At 43.1% G+C, this 22,480-nt stretch overlaps 1 long non-coding RNA gene across 1 annotated transcript in view; it reads right to left on the bottom strand.

The window, feature by feature from the left end:
* Positions 1-2,449: 2,449 nt before the first annotated feature.
* Positions 2,450-22,480, bottom strand: part of LOC148128935 (uncharacterized) — a 29,321-nt gene continuing 9,290 nt past the window's right edge. The window contains exon 3 of the long non-coding RNA XR_015746088.1: positions 2,450-2,592. This is a non-coding gene — a long non-coding RNA (uncharacterized LOC148128935). The remainder of the gene's footprint in view (positions 2,593-22,480) is intronic.

Below are 22,480 nucleotides of genomic sequence, written 5' to 3'. Positions count from 1 at the left end.
AAATAGGTACGCTCCCATCAACTCAACAGAGGCGTTCCTCTCGGGCATACATGTAATGATGAAGTCATTATTGACACACAATTGTCTTCTGGTTCTACATTTGGCCGTGCATTGGCAGGGGCCGTTACAGGAGTCATTACTCTAGGCTCTTATCCTGGCATAATTGCTCAAGAAAACAGACGATCTATTCTTGGTCTCACCTGCAGACTTGAAAAATCCATCAATGCTACTGCTGCTATTATTCGTGATTTGCAGCATGAAATAGAAGACTTAAATCAAGATGTCTTACAGCAGCGTTTTGCCATAGACTACCTTTTAGCCCGTCAGGGAGGGTTCTGTAAGTTAGTTGGACACCGTGGATGTACTGTGCATTTTCATTCTTTGAATAAAACTATTGAGGATGAGCTTGCCAATTTACAATAATACATTCAAAATAATATCCATGCTCAGTACTCACCTTTTGAGTGGCTAACCAATTGGCTCCCTGATTGGTCTTGGCTCAGACAGTTTTTCTTTTATGCTATAATTATTATTATTGTACTAATTGTAACCTGTTGTTTTATTCAATGTATTCCAAATTTATTCGCATTGTTTCATCCTCCTTCCCCCTCTCTTACTCCTTTACAATTGCGATGCATTCATAAATCTTTGAATCCTCCATTTAAAATAAAAAACGAGGATATGTAGAGTTGTAATTGCAGGAATGTTCTTATCTGGATGGCAAACCTCAGGTAATGAATGTTTACAAAGCAAATACAACAGGCAAACAAAATCACTAATGTAAAGGAGGATTAGAGAGAGGAAGTAAACATATGTTAGACTTTAACTAGAGATAATTAATTGTGTTAATTATTATGCTAAACAGTAACGAAAGTTAAGCAATAACCAAAGTTAACCAATGTTAGAGGATTACTAAAAATGTGTATAAATGCGAGACTAGACTCCAATAAAGTTCATCATGATTCATTTGATCATGATCAAACACCTTGACTGCCTCGTCATTACAACATTCACAGATACTGTAAAGATTACCTTCCATAAAAAACATGATCCTATAAAGTTTAACTTTTTGTCAGTGGGGTGTGAAAGAGTGAGTGAAAGCAGAGTTCCTGAATTCTTGTATCAGATTCTATAACTGGTTATTCTTCATTCATAAATTGGACTTCTGTGCTAGCACATTTTTCCTCTATACTGAATAGTAGAATTAGACCAAAGGGAAAATTGTTACAGCTGTCAGATTTGTATAGAATTCAAATTAGTTAATTCAAAATTGTGTATGTTGGATAATTGGGTGTTCAAGGAGTCCTCTACAGTGTTGATGCAACTGAAGCTCCTTCTTTAAGCACTTGGGCAACCACAATTTTGCGACAATTATTATGAAAGTAATTATGCATACATAACCACATCATTTAATGAGCAGTCCTGACAGAATATTGTCACTGTGAGCACTTACACATGCAGACAATTTGGGAAAGCCTTCAAAGTTTCAGCCTCAAGCCTAGGCACTATCTCTTTTAAAGAGGATCATGCTGCTGGAACCAGTATAGTACAGCTGCACTGGACACCTATGCATCTTTTTGGAAAATATGAAATTCAACTAACTACTGGAGATATGGTTCTCAATGGTAATCTTATGACATAATAACTCCTTTTTGGCAAGGAAGTATTTTGCATACTTTGTTTTGGAACACTCAATTGTTTTGAATTACATATTTATGATTTACATATTAAAACTGGAAACCTAGAAGTAAAAGCAAATGGACTTTGGTTGCATATTGTTATAGTAACAAGAATGTTACTACAGGTAGCTCTCAACTTGCAATCAGTCACATAGTAACTGTTCGAAGAGAATTTCCCCAATAAGACCTAATTCTGACTACCACCACAACACCCCCTTTGTGGTCATATGATATTTTGCATAGTCAACAACTGGCCTGCATTTGTTTGTATCATCCTACAGTCACATGACTGCAATTAATATTTTGCTAAAAAACTGGTTCACTTAATACCACATAGTTTACTTAATGATTGAGGATATTCTTAACCATGGAAATTCACTTAACAACCGCTGCAAAAAATGTTCATAAAATCTGGTTGATTATGTGATGATTGTTTTATGACCATTATGTGGGCAGCTCTAGGATTACCTGTATAAGAGTAAAAGATGCTATTCTCTATCAGCTCTACAACAATCAGAACTTTTTTCATATTTAAACAATCATTCCATTCCTAAGGGGTCTTGATTGGAAAATTACTAAGAAATCTGATCTCTGAATGTTTAATTTTATAATTACATAATTAGATAAAATAGAAACTAGTATATAATAAAAAATATATTTTGTAAGATGGATTGAGTAGCCTGTGAAGAGGTTGTCCTCTTTTCTTTTCCTGATCAAGAAAAAAAATAGCTGATATGAAATATAAGCCTGGAGCATGGATTATATTGAATGGTAAACATTCTTCGTTAATCTCATATTTATTATTTTCTTAAATCATGGTTGGACCTGCTGGCTGAGGATAAGTTAGAGCAATTAATTTCCCCTTCTGGCACCAAGTCCTGCTATGCTGCCTTATTATTGTGGTAGGGTATTCCTGGAAGAGATGAACAAAGAACAATGGGAGTGTATGTCAAGAATATATACTCACAGCAAGATCATCCAAGATCATTCCAGATGCCAGAAAAAGCAAGGATTTTTATTCAGCAGCAGCAGTATAGGAGGATGCTGAAGGCAGATGAAAACATTAGAATAGAACAGAATAACAAGTTGGAAATGACCTTGGAGTCCAACCCCCTGTTTAGGCAGGAAACCCTATGCCGTTTCAGACAAATGTCTACTCCTGATTCAACCGTCCATCTGTATTTAAAAGACACAGGCCGCTCTTGAAAACAGCAAAGTCCACATTTTGGACAGAGTGGACTTGGTTTGAAAGGGGGTCAAAAGGCCATCTATGTTAAAACTGAACAGCTCTCTCTCAACAAAGGGGGAGGGATACAACATCATCTATCTTCAATCTACAAATAGTTCTTTCAACAGTTCCAAGAATGCTTTACACCCATTTGCACCATTCAGATAAACTTCCAGATGAGAAGCAAACGTCTTCAAAGAAAAAACAGAAAGTCCAGTTGCCTCTTGAAAAAGCACCTTTGGGACAATCAGGATCTGGATGACTGAGAATCTCCATAGACATCTGCAAATTTGAGGAGTTCCCCATCTATTCCCTCGCCCAAATCATTGATGAAGATGTTGAAGAGTGCTAGGCCTAAAACAGAGCCTTGGGGTACCCAACTGCATACTTCCCTCCATGTAGATGTAGTTCCATTTAGGACTATACATTGAGTGCAGTTGATCAGCCAGTTACAAACCATCAGGTGGTGATGCTGTCTAACCCACATTTTTCTATCTTATCAAGTACAGGTAGTCCCTGAGTTATGACAGTTCACTTAGCAACCATTCAAACTTACAACCTACCCCTCATCCCAAACTTATGACCTATCCTCTATTCCCAAAGTTATGAATGTTTCAGCATTGCAGCCATCATTCACACTTACAAATGACAGCATAAGCACTGCAATATTTGTCTGCCTATTCCCTGCTCCCCCTGGCTGGGTCTCCACAACCATTGGGCCTTGCAACAATCTAGCAAGCTGTTGGTTCCTTTGCAGAAAACAGGCCTAAAATAGTGAGAAACCATGCAAGATCAGTAGCACAAAATCTTGCACTATTGATCTTGCGTGATCTCACACTACAGTACTTTAGGCCTATGTTCTCTACAAACTGAGGCCTGCACAAGATCTGCTGCAAAAGGCTTTGCAAACAGAGGGAAAGCTACTCCATTTACAAAGCTTTTTGCCCTAAATATGGTACAGGCTTCTGTTCTCTGTGAATCAAGGCCTCTATACCAGATCTGGCCGAAGAGTGCATGCAAGCCAATGAGACTTTGGGGCAGTGAAATTGCATTGCTTCAAGCTTTCCATCAGCTTGCAAATGCCTTCTGCACCATCCCAATCTTGGCACACAGAGCCTTTGCAAGCCAATAAGAGGTTTGAAGCAACACAATTTCACTGCCCAAAGGCTCGTCAGCTTGCAAATGCTCCTCGCACCAAAACTGAGATGGTGTGAAAGGTGTTTGCAAGTTGATGGGAGACTTGAAGCAACACAATTTCACTGCCCCAAAGTCTTTCAAGAGCTCTTTGCACTGAAATTGCAAGCATCCAAAGAAACCATGGCTGAAAGACTGGAAAGGAGACGGATCTTCACAAGCTAAGTGACCCGGTGTGGCAGGATGGTGGGAGAGACAATTTAAGAGACTCCAGGGGAGGGAGGATGAGGTATCCCAGTGGGTCAGAGGATGCCTTGGGTGTCTGAAGCAAGTAGCCTGTCTCATCGTTAGGGTCCATGGCCTTCCCTACTCTGAAATACCTCATGTGCACTTAACCCCTGCATTTGATTAGCAAATGCATGGGCAAAAGCAGGGAATGATCACAGTCAAATTATGCAATTCATTCCTATGAATCCTCAAGTTATGAATGTAATGGGCAGGCTCCATTACATCTGTAACTCGAGGACTACCTGTAGTAGGTTGAGGTTTAATTTATCGAATGCCTTGTTGAAGTCCAAGTAAATTATATCTACAAGCTTCCTCTGGTCCACTTTTCTCACTTTGTCAAAGAATGCAATAACATTTGTCTGGCATGATCTGTTTTTGACAAACCCATGTCGGCATTTGGTTATGATTTCGTTTGCTTCTAGGAGTTTGCTAGTCAAGAAGCAACAGTAAGAACTGGACACAGAAGCATTGATTGGTTCAAAATTGGGAAAGGAGTTTGGCAAGGCTGCATACTGTCATCCTGCCTATTTAACTTATTTTCAGAGCAAATCATGAGAAAGGCGGAGCTAGATGAATCAAAAGTTGGAATTAAGATTGCCGGGACAAATATCAACATTCTCCCTTGTAAGGCTGCAATAGGTCAGGCATGGGTTGCTCTTGTCCTAGCTGATTGGACTGAGTCTGTCAAAAACTGATTAGCTTAGCTCTGCTTACCGTGGCTGGCCTCTCCCAGCTTTCAACTCAGTGCTCAGCCAGGACGTACGCAATTGATTGCCTCTCCTCCTTTGCTTGGGCAAAGGCAGTTTTACTTTTTTAAGAGAGAAAAGGAATAAAAAATAAAAAAACGCAGCTCTGACTTTGTCAGAGCTACAAAACAGCTGATTGCTGCTCCAGCAGTACAGAGCAGCTGGCAAAGGCTGCGGGGCTGACTTTCAGATCTCCATGGTGAAGAGACCGCAGAGCCAGGGGGCCATTTTGTGGCAGCAGGTGGCATCAGCCCACATTTTTATAGCGGACAGCTTCAGTTTGCATGTTTCAAGGCCACAGGCCATTGTTAGGGCCTCCACGGTGAAGGGGAGGACTGCATGGCCGGCAGTGGCCATTTTGAATAAGCAGGTGAATCGGTCCACTTTTTCAGTCCACTCCAGTGCCAAGGGACCAGTGCTAGGCCATCGGCCTCTGGAAGCAGCTGGTCCAGAAGACTACGAAAGGTGAGGCACTATTTCTTAAAAGTTCTGATGGTCCCTTTTTCTGAGATAGACCAGACCCTCTAGGCCTCAAGGCCGGGTCTGGTCTATAACTTAGGTCCTATTAGTCCCCAATGGGTTTTAGTCCCAGTAGGAAGTGTCAAAACATCCTACTGAAGTTGTATAGGGCTGAAGAGGATTGGCTGGAGCTAAGGGGTAAGAAGAAAGGAAATTCCCTACCTTAATTCCCTACGTGTACTTCTCCTCCTTGCACAGGGCTGTTATCTGCTAAAGGCCTCCTACATTCAAGATGGCGGACGCCCCTAGAGGCAGCAGGGCCTCCAGAGCAGGAAAATTCCACAGTGCAACTTCCTCCACTCTGATTCCAAGGAGCAAGCAAGGGAAGCAGGCCTTGCTAACAAAGAAGGCATCTAAGGTGGAGGAGAAGGATGCTTCTATTTGGCAGAAGGCCCCAGAGAAGCAAATTGCCAAGGTACAAAAAGCCTCAAAGATCAGATCTCCAGACAAAGAGACCTCTCCTGCTTCTCATCATAGTGCAGTTGGTCCTCAGGAACAGGAACCGGGTCCTTCTTCCAGGGCCATGGCTTCGGTTTGGTCCCCAAATGCAGGTAAAAGTGACACCAAACAACATCCTATTGCTAAGGGAAGGCCTTATGGAGATCCACAAGGAGGCTTCAGGCCGGAACCTTGACAGGAGCAAGCGGGCAGTAGGCCTGGGATGGAGGCCACGTTTACACCTGCTGCAGTACTCAGACGTGCTGAGTCTTCTGAATTGGAGATCCCGGGTAATATGCAGCTATTGATAGATAGAACTATCAGAAAGGGAATTGCTGAAGGCATTCAATGGTTTATCCATCACTCTTCAGAAGTATCAGAGGCGTCTGTGCTTCCATCTCGTGAACAGGTGGCATCAGAATGGGGTTCCTTGGTTCAGGAAAATGATTCTCCAGCTGCTTCTGCTTATGCTCCATCTGTTTATGCTGCTTCCTCCTTGGTAGGGAAAACAGATAAACATGAGTCTGACCTGTCAGATGATGAAGGTCTAACTCTGGAAATTCCAGTTTTTTCAGGCCTGTTCCACCCTACGTTATTCAAGTACTTGCTCTTCAAGGCTCAGAATACAGCCAACCTGAGAGATGCAGATGACAAAGAGTCTGGCGATCAGCCTCCCACGAAATCAGATACTCGCTTTGATGAGCCTACCATGAAGAAGGAAGTGGTACCATTCCCCAAGTTTTTTTTGAAGGTGGTACAGAAACAGCTAGAATCGCCTGCTTCGGGCCCCAATCTATTGTCTTCCGACTGCAGGTTCTTCAGTGTGGGACCAGACGTCACCAAGAGCCTCCAAGTGCCCATCGTAGATGCCCCTGTAGCATCCTTGGCTTCTACTTCTACGACTCCTTCTGACCCAGAAGTCGTCCTCAAAGCTGAGGAAAAAAGGATCGAACAGTCTTTGCAGAGATCTCAACAGGAAGCTGCTTGGGCCGTTAAAGCATCCACAGTGGCTTTGTTCTTCGCAAGAATATCTCTCAGATGGCTCAAACAAGTACAGGACAGGGTCCCAGTTTCAGATATCCGAACTCATCAGGATCTTAATAAGATAGTAGCTGCAGCAGAGTTCACAGCAGATGCCACTCTACAAAGCCAGGTTTGCCACCAAAGCCATTGCTGCTTCTGTCGCAGCCAGGCGCATGTGTTGGCTGCAAAATTGGCAGACTGAAGGCAGGAGAAAATGGAAGCTGGCATCGACTCTGGTCCAAGGTGACAAGCTATTTGGGGAAGCCTTAGATCCGTTCTTTGTGGAGTCCAAGGACAAGAGGAAAGTGCTTCCGTCAGCCTGCCCCATACTTTAGACACCCATCCTTCAGGGCAGAACTGGGACCCAGCTTCCATCAGTCTGCCAAGTCTCCTTATCAACAGCCTGAACCACCGTCAGATCGAGCAGGCAAGGGCAGACAACAGTTCTCAGGCAAGCGGCCCTTTCGAGGAGGAGGAAGTCGCCCATACCATCGCCAATGTTCAAGATAATAAGAAAAGATATAGGTGAATACTGGGCACTAAGAGGTAGGCAGGGGGGTGGACGGGCGCCGTCGTAAAGGAGGGGGATTAACAGTCAAGTTAAAGCTTTGGGGGTTGGGGGGGCATTCACACTTCCCATGTTTTAGCCATGTTTGCTGACAAATGGGGGGAGATTACATCAGACACCTGGGTTTTAAATACCGTAAGATTGGGTCTTTCGTTAGAATTCTACTCCACTCCTCTGAGGTTTTTTATCCCCTGTCCTATTTCAAGGGACAGGGTGAGAAGGGGGCTCATGGAATCAGCCATCCAGCATTTGCTGGAGTTTAGAGCCATCCAAAAGGTCCCCACAGACCAACATTTTTTTTCAGACTTTTTGTTATCCCCAAGGTCTCATTTGTGTGTGTGTGTGTGTGTGTGTGTGTGTGTAGAGCAATTATCAATTTGCAAAGCTCAATAAATTCATAGTTTACAGGCGTTTTAAAATGCATTCTCTCCAGACTATCCTGGAGAGCATTAGGCAGGGGACTTCCATACATCTATTGATTTGTCAGAAGCTTATTTACATATTCCCATTTGTCATTCCCACAGGTGTTACCTACGTTTTTGCTATCAGGGAAATCATTTCCAATATAGGGCTCTCCCTTTTGGGTTATCTTCAGCCCCTAGAGTTTTCACAAAGGTATTGGCTACCTTGGCCATGCATCTGCGTACACTTCTGGTGTGTCTGCAATGTTACTTAGACAATATATTGATCTTATCCTCATCTTTTCAAGGGGCAAGGAGGGACCTGCAGACTACTATTTCGGTTTTGCAGGATATCAGTTTCTCAATAAATGTTAAAAAGTGTCAGTTTACCCCCTCCACTTATCTGCTTCATATGGAAGCTACTATTGACAGGTTTTCCTTTCCCAGGAACGGCAGGACAGCCTGCAGTTACTAGCTAAAGGTATCCGGAGAGCGGGTTCCACTCCATTGGCTCACCTCTCTCAACTATTAGGTAAGATGGTGTCATGTATAGGCATTGTTTCCTGGGCCAGGCTCCATTCCAGAGCCCTCCAGTGATTCCTCTTACCTCATCAAAAATTAGATAAGAGTCACTCCTTGATGAAGGTCAGGGTGCCCAAGAAGGTGTTTCATTGGTGGCTCTCCTAAGCCATCTCCAAGGGTCTGTCCTTCAGGTAGGAGGACAGACTCATCCTCACTACTGATGCCAGTTTATCGGGTTGGGGAGCTCATCTGGCTTCACATACGGCTCAAGGCATATGGTCAACTGAGGAATGGGCGCACAATATTAATTGGCTGGAACTCAGAGCTGTTTGTTTGGCTCTCAGGAAATTTAGTCAACAGGTTACTGGCATACATGTCTTATCATGACGGACAATGTAGCCACCAAAGCCCACATTAACAGGCAGGGAGGTATCAGGTCCCAACCCCTTATATCAGAAGCTGAGGCTTTGGGTATATGGACAGAAAGACATCTATCCATCCAGGCTAAACATATTCCTGACAGTGATAACAGACTGGCTCAGCAGAGCTACTATTGACCAGATTGAATGGAGGCTGCATCCTTTCCTTTTTCTCCAAATGACTCAGAGATTCGGACTTCCTGTAGTGGATTTGTTTGCCACTCCATTAAATGCACAATTACCAAGATTTTTTACTAGGCTTATTACCCCAGGGGCTGAAGGAACCAACGCTCTCCGCAGCAGGTATCCTCAGGGGTTGTTGTATGCTTCCCTTCCTTGCCTCTGCTGTTGGCCGTGGTGCGTAAGGTATTGGCAAATTTATTTTGGTGGCTCCTTATTGGCCTCATCACCCTTGGTTCGCAAATTTAATGGGTTTCCCAATAGTTCATCCTTGGCAGATTCCTAAGGAAGATACCTCTCTCCCCCAGGAGTCCCTGATTCATCCAGAGCCCCAGTGGCTACAGCTGACAGTTTGGCGATTGAGTGGAGCATTTTAAAATGCACCCAACTATCCAACAGAGTTATCAGAACCATTCAGGCCTCCAGGAGACCTTCCACCATCCGCATCTATGACGTTACTTGGCAAGCTTTTTACCTTTGGTGTTCAAAATCAAAGATTCAGCCTCTAGAGGCTTCAGTAACACAGATTTTGGAATTTTTACAGGCGAGTTTGGATAGAGGCCTTTCTCCCAATACCCTTCGGCAGCTCTATCATTGGTGCTAACTTGCAGCAAGTTGGAGTCCTTAGCGCACCATCCTACAGTCCACAGGTTCCTCAAAGGTGCTTCTAATCTTTGCCCTCCAGTGGTCCACAGGTACCCTACGTGGGACCTGTTAAAGGTGTTGCAGTCCCTGACTAAGGCTCCATTTGAACCTCTCAAATTGGCTAGTTTGCATCTCCTGACAGTTAAGGTAGCCTTCTTGGTGGCTATCATTTCAGCCAGGAGAGTAGCTGAGTTGGTGGCTCTTTCAGTTTATCCAGACATATATATATATATCCTCACCGGGTGGTTTTGAGGGTGGATCCAGCATTCATTCCTAAAGTCAATACCTTGTTCCACAGAGCACAAGAATTGGTTCTTCCAGATTTCTGTCCCAAACCGTGACTTGGAAAAATCTGGGCACACCCTAGATGTGCGTAGGACCTTGAAGATTTATATCAAAAGGACCTCCGAACTCCGCAGAACGGAATCCCTATTTTGTTTTTTCCAACCTGCTACATTGGGGGGGTAAGGTAACTCCATGTATAGTCAGCAGATGGATCAAGTCATGTATCTCCAGGGTGTACTTGAGTCACTCGCTCCTGGTACCCAAGGGTATTATGGTTCATTCTACTCGCAGTGCTGCTTCAACAGCAGCCTGGGCAATGCAGGCTTCAATTGAAGAGGTCTGCAAGACAGCCACTTGGACATTCCCATCTCATTTCATCTGGCACTACCGTCTGGACTCTTTCACTTCAGTAGATGCTGTGTTTGGCAGAAGGGTTCTGCAAAGAGTCATCAGAGAGAAATGGGGACCAGGACCAGACATGAACCCTCCTGATGACAATCCATCTTTGGTATGTGCCATGCCTGACCTATCGCAACCTTACAAGGGAAAACGGGCATTGTCTTACCTGAACGCCATTTCTCCTTGTAGGCTAGATAGGTCAGCCCCACCCTGATTGATCTGCTCTGGGATGTGGGCCGATGGGGGGAGGGGGGGCTGATAACCTGGTCTTGATTTTTGTTTCAGAGGCAGTCCTGTCTCTCATGATGTCTTCACCAAAAGCTGGGAGTGGCCACCCAAAATGGGCGGAGCTAAGCTAATCAACCTTTGACAGATTCAGTCTGATCAGCTAGGATAGGGGTCCCCAACCACCGGTCCGCGGACCGGTACTGGTCCGCGGAACAAGTCCTACCGGGCCGCTGGTTTGCTGGCGCCGCCATCTTTTTGATGAAAAAGTGCTTCCGTGAGCTTTTCCGGGTGAAAGCTCACCGGAAGCACTTTTTCATCAAAAAGATGGTGGCGCTCAGCGCTCGGTGAGCTTTTCCGGGTGAAAGCCATTTCTACCCAGAAAGCTCACCGAGGCGTAGCGCCGCCATCTTTTTGATGAAAAAGTGCTTCCGGTGAGGTCACCGGAAGCACTTTTTCATCAAAAAGATGGCGGCGCCCAGCTGATGCCGGTACCGGGCCACGGCGCCCAGCTGATGCCGGTATCGGGCCGCGGCATAAAAAAGGTTGGGGATCACTGAGCTAGGACACTGAGCAACCCATGCCTGACCTGTAGATCTTCAGTTCTCCCTCTGGTCTGTTCCAGCAGGGGGCGCCCAGCCGCAACCTGATTGGTCACCAGTTTGATAGCTCAGTATAAAAGGAGCTGTCAAAAGGGCCAACAGTTGTTGCCTCATAGCTGAGCTGAGCAGTCACATTTAAAGCGTGCAAAAGTTTAAATAATGCCTGAGCAACCTTGACTAGCCGCCTTGCCTCTGTTTGTGTGTTTGTCTCCCAGAACGAAGCACTGGCGACGAAGGTGGGATTCAACCACCTCCTGAGGCAATACGCAAGTTTAAAGACCTCCGCATTGAGGCACAAAAGAGCAAGTCACTCTGAGGGGCTAAACGTTACTTATACCAACCGGCCAGTCTCAAGAAAACAGTGGTTCTCTGGAACTTGTCAGAATGGCAGCTGAATGAATTCATTCATGCTATTCGATGCAGCCACAGAAACCTGGGAGTCATACATAGAGAGATTTGATTGTTTCCTGGAGGTGAACGATCTGGTAGACTTAATAAGCAGCCAGTGAAGAGCGCTGTTCTTTTTTTAAAAAAAAAACAATTTTATTAGTTTTTAAAGACAAACAAAACAAACAAAACATAAAAACATCCAGCTTTCTTTCATAAATATACAAACAGTGTGTCGGTTGGTTTACCAGTTTTTGTGCATTCATTTCATAGTCTCAATTACAGTTACATTACATAATAACTCATATTATCAATCAAAAATTATATACCCTAGTATCACTATTAAACAATCATTTGACTATGATTTTATTAATTCATACTTTGTGAGATAACTATAATTTACTTAATTTATTTTATAACAAATCATATAATCATACCAAATCTATCCTGAAGACATTTTATAAATGTGATATCAAATAAAAAAGAAAAAAAATATCTCTTTATATATTCATTGTTATCTAAAATTCTAAATATTCTATTATTGTATTTTATCTTCCAACCATTGATAGAAAAGGTCCCAAATTTTATAAAAAAATTTATCCTCTTGTTCTCTAATTTCAAATGTCAATCTACTCATTTCAGCACATTCCAATATTTTCTTAATAATTTCTTCCTGCAATGGTATTTTCTCATTTTTCCAGTTTTTAGCAAATACAATCCTAGCCGCTGTTAATACATTTACAATCAGGTATTTCAAATCTTTATTATATGTATCAGGTAAGATTCCCAATAAAAAGATCTCTGGTTTCAAATCTGTGCTTCTTTGTCATTTCTTCCAACCACATGCGAATTTTAGTCCAGTATTTTCTAGCATCCTCGCAAGTCCACCACATATGGTAATATGAGCCAGGTATCTGATGACATTTCCAGCATTTTTCAGATTTATTCTTGAACATTCTTGCTATTCTTGTCGGGGGAAAGTGCCACCTGTAAAACATCTTATACAAATTTTCTTTATAAGCTGTTGACATAGTCATTTTATAATTTTGAGACCACAATTTTTGCCATTTCTCTAAATCAATCCCATATCCAAAATTCTTCCCCCAAGCAATCATAGTTTCTTTGACTTGTTCTTCCTCTAATTTAATTTCCAGTAAATAACCGTATAATTTTTTAATCACCTTTTCATCAGTACCTGTCAAGATCTTATCTAAATCAGTCAATTTATCATAAAATCCCTCTGTTTTAAAATCTTCATCATACCTTGAATGTATTTGCGCATATGAAAACCAATTCATCTTTATACCTTGTTCCTCTAAGTTTTGCATCGATTTAAGTTCACCCTTTTCATCCAGTATTTCCCCATATCTAACTGTTTGTTCCTTCTTATAAATTATAGGATAGGAAAATGCTTCAATGGTCGATAACCAAACTGGAATTTTCAAATAACATTGTCTTTTGATCTTCTCCCAATTTAACCACAAAGACTCCCATATATAATGTCTTCTAAAATAGCCCTGCAAAACCCACCAAGGAAAACTTTAGGAAGTTCCCTAGGCAAGGGGAAGATTGTTTCACAATCCAAAGGGATAACTATTCAATAAACCCAAGGATAATAAACCCCAGCAAACCAAATTATCCATTAAGAAAAAAAATTAACAGTTAAAATAGGACTAAACTGGCAAATGGAGGTTGACAGTCTTTGGTATCTTGGAGCACTATCAAAAGATTGGTGCCCAAGATGTCAAATTGGTGCCCAAGATGTCAAAGAAAAGATTGAGACCCTGTTCCCTCAAACTTAAGGATTATCAAGGAATACCATTCCCATTTTGGGAAGCAGTAAGGTAGCAGTAGAATTCAAACAATTTAAAGGTCGCCTCCAACTAATAGTAGTTGAGAGGGTATTGCCCAGCCTTCTGGGCTTAGATTGGTTTGGCTCCCTTGGTCTTGCCATAAGTGCAGTTCATGCCACCAATGGCTAAGGGACAGACACCATAGACACTCTAGCAAAGGATTTTGCTAGTGTTTTCAACAGTGAATTGGGCAAATACATTGGAAAACCAATTTCATTAAATTTAGACCCAAAAGTCACTTCAAGACGACTAAAAGCACGGCGAGTGCCCTTCGCACTCCACCCAAAAATTGATTTTGAGCTCGATAAGCTTATTGCTCAAGGGGTACTTGAACCGGTGGATCATGCCCCATGGGAGACCCCCATAGTGACACTAATCAAGGCTGATGGGTCAGTTAGGGTGTGTGCAGATTACAAGGCCACCATGAATTTAGCACTCCAACAAGTGTAACATCTGTTGCACTCACTGGGTAATGGCAAGATCTTTGCTAAGCTTGATATGGTTCAAGCTTACCAACAGCTCCCGGTGGACTCAGCCACCGTAGAGGCTCAGACAATAGTTATTCACAGAGGTATGGTGGATTGACATTTGAAATGAGACACAGGGAACTGTCTCTGAGAAAATGCCAACCCTGAGTGAACTCAGGTAGCAGTATTTATTGAGAAAAAACACAAGCAAAAATACAGTCTGCATATTCAGAAAACAATGACCTCAACAGGAGATTACTTCACCAGCATGAGAACACACAATCTTGGAAAGTCCCAGATGTTACCTTGCTAGGATGAGATCATACAGCCACAGAAAGTCTCATGGGAAAGTTTGGAAAGTCCCATGAGAAAGCACAACTGTGTACCTTGAACTTTCACCCATTTTCCTGTTCCTTCTAAACTGGCAGAATCAAAACAGGATGAGGCACTCTGAGCAAAGATACTCCTACCCCCACCAAGAATGCCCACATCTCCCTAGACTTACTGCTAGTATTCAAAGGCCTTACAGAAAATGATAAAATGATTAATAAAATATATTACCACATTCCCTCCTTTTTATTTATTCAAAGATAGGGGGTGTTTTAGTGGCATAGTACACAGTTCCCTCACGATCTGATCCCACACGCCGGAAGACTGAGGTACACATTTGTAATAGATTAGGAATACATTGAATAAAACAACATAATAAGATACATATAGCAATAATAATAACAACCCCTTGCAATAAGGAGCGAAACCATGATCCATCAGGAAGCCAGGACCACAGACTGTCCCAGAATGATGCATTAAACCCATCGGCTCCAGATTGATGCTGAGCAATACGATCTTCCATGTCCTGAACAGTTTTTGTAATGTTTGGCTCATAATTATGTATAAAAACACAACAATGCGAATGAATTAAAGCACAAACTCCTCCTTGAGCAGCTAACATAATATCTAAAGCATATCGATTTTGCAAAGTAACTGTACGAATTTCAGACATTTCTACATTAATCATCTTAATATTCTTTATAGTATCATTAAACATAGCAACAGTAAAATTATTTAAAATATGAATATCCCTATAGTTCATAGCAATTCCCAAAGGTGGGATAAGACCTCGAGAAATTTGTGTCCATAGATTACCTCCCATGGTTAGACCCGAATCCAATTCCGACGATTTCGGATCCGAACATCAGGAGGTAATGTATCTAACTTATAGATAACCGGAATGACAAACCCCAAAGTACATGTCCCTGACCAATTTGCAGGGATTTGTCGATATGCCCACAGTCCGCATAAAAACCAAAACCCTTCCAGCTGTACATAACCTTGTTGACTTGCCGCTTGCATCAGCTGTTTCATGTCTAGATATTGATACTGGCCAAATGCGTCAGACTCATTTTTCCCATTTACCCAAGTTATGTTGTTCTCTGAACCATTTGTCCACTTAATAGTGTAATTGCAGACACTATGATTCCCCAAGAATTGCGAGTTTGTAATGTTTTGGAAACATAAATGTGCTGGAGACTGCAGTGCAGTCTTCACCTTGACCGTGAAGTTCATGGCATATGAAATGTTATGCTTTCCGGTCTGCAAAGTAGACCGATTAAATGGAACTCCATGTAGAGTCAGTCCTTCTCCCACTCTCCCAGGAAGGTGCATACACAACCAACAATTGGTGATGTTCAAGTTTTTGGCAGTTGTGTGCAAATCTTTAATGTAATTATTATCTGTCCACAAATCATCGCCCAAATCTCCGGCACGCTGAACATGCTGTCGCTGCTCTCTCTGCACCCGAGCAGCCCAGGACAGATTAGGCAGAATCAGCAGGATCAGGAACCACAGATGCGCCATCCTGCTGTTCCGAAACTTCCTTCACAGGTGCCTGCGAATGATCAGGTCGAACACACCGACCAGGAACCCAACGAATTTGACCAAGATGTTCAACTGCTGCATAACCACGTCCCCACGTTATCAGCTCAGCAGGAACCCATGCCGGATCTGGAAGGAACCGCACCAACACCCGAGGTCTCACCGCATCTGTAGAAGGAGAAGAAAAATGCCTGCTGGCCGCGCTCGCAGGGGGGTTACCAGACAAATTTAAAAAATTTAAAGTATATAAAGCTAGATTTAATTGATCTTGAATCGCCGGAAGCCCCAGGAGCTTCCCTCCTTTTTTATTTAATTTAGTCAACATGGTCTTGAGCGTGGAATTATGATGTTCTACAATAGCTTGCCCAGTAGAATTGTATGGAATCCCAAATTTATGTTCCACAGACCATTGTTTGCAAAACTGATCAAAACCGGTGCTCCGATAAGCCGCACCATTATCAGTTTTTAAAGTTTTAGGTGTACCAGCAACTGAAAAAGTCTTAATGCAATGATTGATGACATGTTTAACCATCTCACCTCTTTGAGGGGTAGCCATTAAAAATCCTGAGTAAGTATCCACAGTTACATGTATATATTTCCAGGGCGCAAATGGTGGATATTGAGTAACATCCATTTGCCAAATCATTGAAGGTTTCAACCCTCTGGGGTTAACTCCCATAGGGATAGTTGTACCCTGCTTTGAACAAGTTGGACATTGTTGAATTATGGCAGCAGCTTCTGCAGTAGTAAGTTTGAATTGCTGTGCCAATGCTTTAGCGTTTTGATGAAAATAACTATGACTGTCCCATGGCTGGACAGTGAGAACTGAAGTTACAGCACTGTCAGCTTTGGCATTACCTTGTGATAAAATTCCAGGCAAATTACTATGACTACGAATGTGAGCAACAAAACACACATTCACACGCTGCTCCAAACATCCTTGTAACAGCAAAAGCAATCTTAAAATATCAGGTGATATTCCAGGAGACAAATAAGAACCTGCTACAAAGGGTAACAAATTATACACATACAATGAATCCACTATTAAATTAAAATCCTGATTGTGAAAATTTTGAAAAGCCAAAACTACAGCAGCAAGTTCTGCCTGCTGGGCAGACTTCTGCTCTGAAGTCACTTTTTTATGCTAAATTCCAGATTTATCTTTCCAAACACAAGCACCAAAATTTTTCCCTCCATCAGTAAAAACTGTAGGAGCATCTGATATGCCCAATGGTATCCTTTCTTACATTTTGGACATACTGATTTAGGACGAACACCCTGTCCCATTGATCTCTTATTCTGCTGACTCTGACCTCCTCCAGGAGCCCGACATTGCGCTTTAAAATGTCCAGGCTTCCCACAATTGAAACAATTCCCCTTTTGAGCATGTCCTGTTTGTAAAGCCAGAGCTAAAGTTTCCATGTTAAAAGACTGACTCCCTACCTTTCTACATGCATTAATCAAATCCGCGATTTCTCGCTCTCCACTTGCTATAAGTGGATTTAAAATCTTTTTGCAATCTGTGTTAGCTTGTTCTACTGCTAACTTAAAAAGCAACTCTTTCTGGGCAAATTGATTATCAATTTGTCTTTCAATAGTCAATTTCAGTCTGCTAATGAAATTTTCATAGGGTTCATTGTTCCCTTGTTTGATGTTAGTAAAGGTCTTCTCACCACCTTCGCCGTCAGGGAGAGCCCCTACGGCTTGAAAAATTAATTGTGGGAGAAGAACGAACCCTTCCTCAGGCATACCATCTCTCTGTTGTTCCACTGTTGTAAAATTACCAGCTCCGTAAAGCTGATCTGGGGTAACATTTGCTGTTCCCCTCTGGACTGCCAGCTGTCTCCATTTCTGATCTAACACCAAATATTGAGCTGGAGTTAAAATCATATTCAACAGAGCTTTCCAGTCAGCCGGAATCATTTTATTTCCATAACCAACTGCTTCTAACAATGCCTGAGTATATGGCGATCTAACACCATATTCTTTTGCTGCTTGCTTAACTTCCCTCAAAATCCTGAGAGGTAAAGGCTTCCACTCCCGCTGCGGATTTAATGCAGCATCTATGACAATTTCCACTGGATTAAGTTGAACTTCTACTCCAAACTCCACCAAATCATCTCCTGATAATTCCCCTCTATTCTTTGCTTCTTGAATAGCTGCAGTAACTGCATCCACCTGAACCCTTAAAGGTAAACTCTTATCCTCTGACAAAGTATTTCTAGTTGCAGACAGTCCCCCAGATTTATCTGGAGGTGCCGTCAGCGGCAACAAACGTACCGCATGGTAAAGCGGCAAACCTTCTTCGGGGGTGCTAGGAGCGGTTGTTCATAAGTAGCTAACGCATCCATAATCACCCTCCAGGTTAACAAAATTGAAGAAGGGGCACGAGGTTCCTCGTGCAAAAATTTCCCTATCTTTTTCCAGGACTCTACTTTAATACTACCTCCCTCCGGATATGACTTAATATTTTTCCAAACATACTGTAGTAAGTCCTCAATTTCTTTCTTTCCTACAGCACAACCCCTACTGCCAATTCCAAACCCAAAACTATTCCCAATGATCCCTCTCAATTCCCTGATGTGCTCTTTCTGAGCCTTCGAGAGATCTCCCCCATACTCACGAAAGAATCTATCTTCGTCCAGCGAAGAAGATGAGGGCCCAGTCGGCGTCCGCGACGATGAGTATAGGATGCGGGAAACGTATAGCTTTCCAAGCTATCACGTCGGGGTCACCATTTATGGTGGATTGACATTTGAAATGAGACACAGGGAACTGTCTCTGAGAAAATGCCAACCCTGAGTGAACTCAGGTAGCAGTATTTATTGAGAAAAAACACAAGCAAAAATACAGTCTGCATATTCAGAAAACAATGACCTCAACAGGAGATTACTTCACCAGCATGAGAACACACAATCTTGGAAAGTCCCAGATGTTACCTTGCTAGGATGAGATCATACAGCCACAGAAAGTCTCATGGGAAAGTTTGGAAAGTCCCATGAGAAAGCACAACTGTGTACCTTGAACTTTCACCCATTTTCCTGTTCCTTCTAAACTGGCAGAATCAAAACAGGATGAGGCACTCTGAGCAAAGATACTCCTACCCCCACCAAGAATGCCCACATCTCCCTAGACTTACTGCTAGTATTCAAAGGCCTTACAGAAAATGATAAAATGATTAATAAAATATATTACCACAAGAGGTGCATTCAAATGTAATAGGTTACAGTTTGGCATAAGTGCAGCCCCAGGGATCTTTCAGAACATGATCTTACATGGTATCCCTGAAGTTGTTCCATACTTTGATGACATAATAGTATCAGCTAACAATGAGACCACACTTTTAAACAGCCTAAGGGAAGTGTTTAAAAGATTTCAGGCCACAGGCCTCAAGCTTAAGAAAAGCAAGTGCCATTTAGGGGTCTCTAAAGTAAAGTTCCTAGGATTCCTGATCGATGCTGCTGGATCACATCCTATGACAGCAATGGTTCAGGCAATCAAGAACGCACGCATACCAACCAACAAAACCGAATTGCAAGCTTTCCTGGGCCTACTAAACTTTTATATTATAAAATCCGGCTATATTATCCTGCACAAAGCCTCAGTAGCAGAGCCTCTGCACAGACTCTTAGATAAGAAATTTCCCTGGATATGGCAAATGCATTCAGAGCTGTTAAGGACTTGCTTACTTCAGACTGTGCTTATCCAGTTCAATGAATGTTTGCTCCTGGTTCTGGCTTGTGATACTTCTCCCTATGGAGTAGGGGCGGTTTTGAGCCTAAATGCATAATGGTTCTGAGGCCCCTTTAGCTTTTTTCTCAAGGACTCTTACACCTGCAGAATGTAATTATAGTCAAATTGACAAGCTCTTGCAGTCATCATGTTCATTAAACGTTTTCACGAATACCTATATTCCTATATTGTGTATACCTATACACAAGTTTGAACTGATAACAGACCACAAACCCCTGCTGGGTATTTTTGCTGGGGACAAACAAACTCCTCAGATTTTCTCCCCATGCATGACAAGATGGGCAGTATTCTTGGCTGCATACTCTTACAATTTATCCTATTGCCCGGGCAAGCACCTCAGCCACGTGATGCCCTGAGCAAATGCCCTCTACCAGTTGCTGCAGAGGAACCTGAAGCCGAGGAGTCTATCCTCCTGATAGATCACCACCACCAGTTCCCAATGACTGCTGCAGACATTGCTGCACATTCAGCAAAAGATAAACAATTAATACAAGTGCTGGACTGGGTGAAAAAGGGGTGGCCACAAGGGCCTGTAAACGCTGACTTACGTCCATTCAAGATACGGCAGCAAGAACTGTCCACCAGCAGGGGGTGTTTGTTATGGGGAAGCAGGGTGGTGTTTCCCTCCACATTACACAAACCAATCCTGGAAGCACGTCACAAGGGTCACCCAGGTATAGTGCATATGAAGGCATTGGGCTGCAGTTACGTGTGGTGGCATGGGATGGACCAGGCCATCACAGAATGGGTGTCAGGGTGCCAGCAATGTTAGGAATCAAGACCCTTACCTCTCAGGGACACCAGTCAGGGAATGGGAAACTCTTAGAGGTCCCTGGTCCCGACTGCATATTGATTTTGCTGGGCCCTTTCAGGGTCAAACCTTTTTAATTGTGATTGATGCCTTCTCCAAATGGGTGGAAATGGGTGGAAATAATTCTGATGACCTCCACCATGGCTGAGGCTGTAAGCATAGCATTACAAAAGATATTTGCCACCCATGGGCTTCCTGACCTGGTAGTTTCAGATAATGGCCCACAATTTACGTCCAGAAGTTTTGAATTATTCCTTATAGGGCTGGGAATAAGGCATGCCTTAGTTGCCCCTAGTAATGTTTCTAGTAATGATTTGGCAGAACAAGGTATACGGTCAGCAAAGGAGGCCCTGGCAAAGGACCATGGCCAGCAAGAATAGCCCAATACCTATTTATCCAACATACAACTCCATGCCCTTCCACCAATTGCAGCCCAGCCGAATTATTAATGGGCCGACGGCTCAGAAAGGTCCTAGACAGGCTTCATCCCACATATATGCCAGAGAAGCCTCTGGATTCATCCAGCAATACCAGGGGGTTTAATGAAGGGGACCTAGTTTATGCTAGGAACTTCACAGGCAACTCCCTAGGGCTACCAGCCACCGTTACAAGGGTAACAGGGCCTTGCTTGTATATTGTTGAGCTGGAGTACGGCCAGTCATGAAGATGTCATATTCATAAATTAAGGGGGCAAGGGAATTATAGGCCTGAGGCCCCTTTGCCGAAGGAAGACAATCCCTCGCTAGCTGAAGCCGGGCCTACTGTGCCAGTAACACACCACCAAGCAAACCCAGCAGTCTCCAGCGAAGCCACCAATCCAGCAGGTCCCAGCAGAGGTCCCAGTGCAGATTCCTGAAGCTCCAGCCTCAACGATTCTGGCCGCTTCCAGAGAGCCAACGCTTGGCATATCAACAAGGATCCACCGCCGTCCAGCCTATCTCGAAGAATACGCATGCACTATCAAAATGGGAAGGAGTGCTATGGCTTCAGTTCTCCCTCTGGTCCGTTCCAGCAGGGTGCGCCCAGCCACAACCTGATTGGTCACTAGTTTGACAGCTCAGTATAAAAGGAGCTGTCAAACAGGACAACTGTTGCCTCATGGCTGAGCTGAGCAGTCACATTTAAAGTGCGTGAAGCTTTAAATAAAACCTGAGCAACCTTGACTAGCTGCCTCGCCTCTGTTTGTGTGTTCATCTCCCAGAATAAAGCAGTGGGAGGAGCTAAGCTAATCAGCCTTTGACAGACTCAGTCCAATCAGCTAGGACACTGAGCAACCCATGCCTGACCTATCTAGCCTACAAGGAGAAATGGTGTTCAGGTAAGACAGCACCCAACCTCAGATATGCAGATGATAACACTCTGAAGGCAGAAAGTATAGAGGAACTAAAGAGCTTGATGCGGGGGGAAAAATGGAGAGTGCAAAAGTTGGCTTAAAACTCAACATTAAGAAAACTAAGATCATGGCATCCAGCTCTCTTAATCTTTGGCAAATAGATGGAGAAGAAATGGAGGTAGTGACAGATTTTATTTTCTTGAGCTCCATGTTCACCGCAGTTGGGGACTACAGCCAAGAAATTAAAACACTTTGCTGGGAGGAAAGCTTTGGCAAATCTAGACAGCATACTAAAAAGCAGAGACATCAACCTGCCAACAAAAGTGTGTATAGTCAAGACTATGGTTTTCCCAGTTGCAATGTATGGCTGTGAAAGTTGGACCATAAGGAAGGCTAAGTGCCAAAGAACTGAGACCTTTGAACTATGGTGCTGGAGAAAACTCCTGCGAGTCCCTTGGACTGCAAGGCAATCAAACCGGTCAGTTCTAGAGAAGATCAACCCTGACTGCTCTTTAGAAGGCCAGGTCCTGAAGATGAAACTCAAATACTTCGACCACCTAATGAGAAGAAAGGACTCATTGGAGAAGAGCCTAATGCTGGGAAAAGTTGAGGGCAAAAGAAGAAGGGGACGACAGAGAATGAGGTGGCTTGGATGGAGTCACTGAAGCAGTAGGCGAGAGCTTAAATGGACTCCTGATGA

This window comes from Notechis scutatus, chromosome Z (assembly GCF_049901735.1).
Source record: "Notechis scutatus isolate UNSWTSFEM ecotype Mainland chromosome Z, rNotScu1.2, whole genome shotgun sequence".
In the NCBI taxonomy this organism is placed as follows: domain Eukaryota; kingdom Metazoa; phylum Chordata; class Lepidosauria; order Squamata; family Elapidae; genus Notechis; species Notechis scutatus.
Note: the sequence above shows the minus strand (reverse complement) of the source record. Positions and strands in the feature narration are given on the sequence as shown.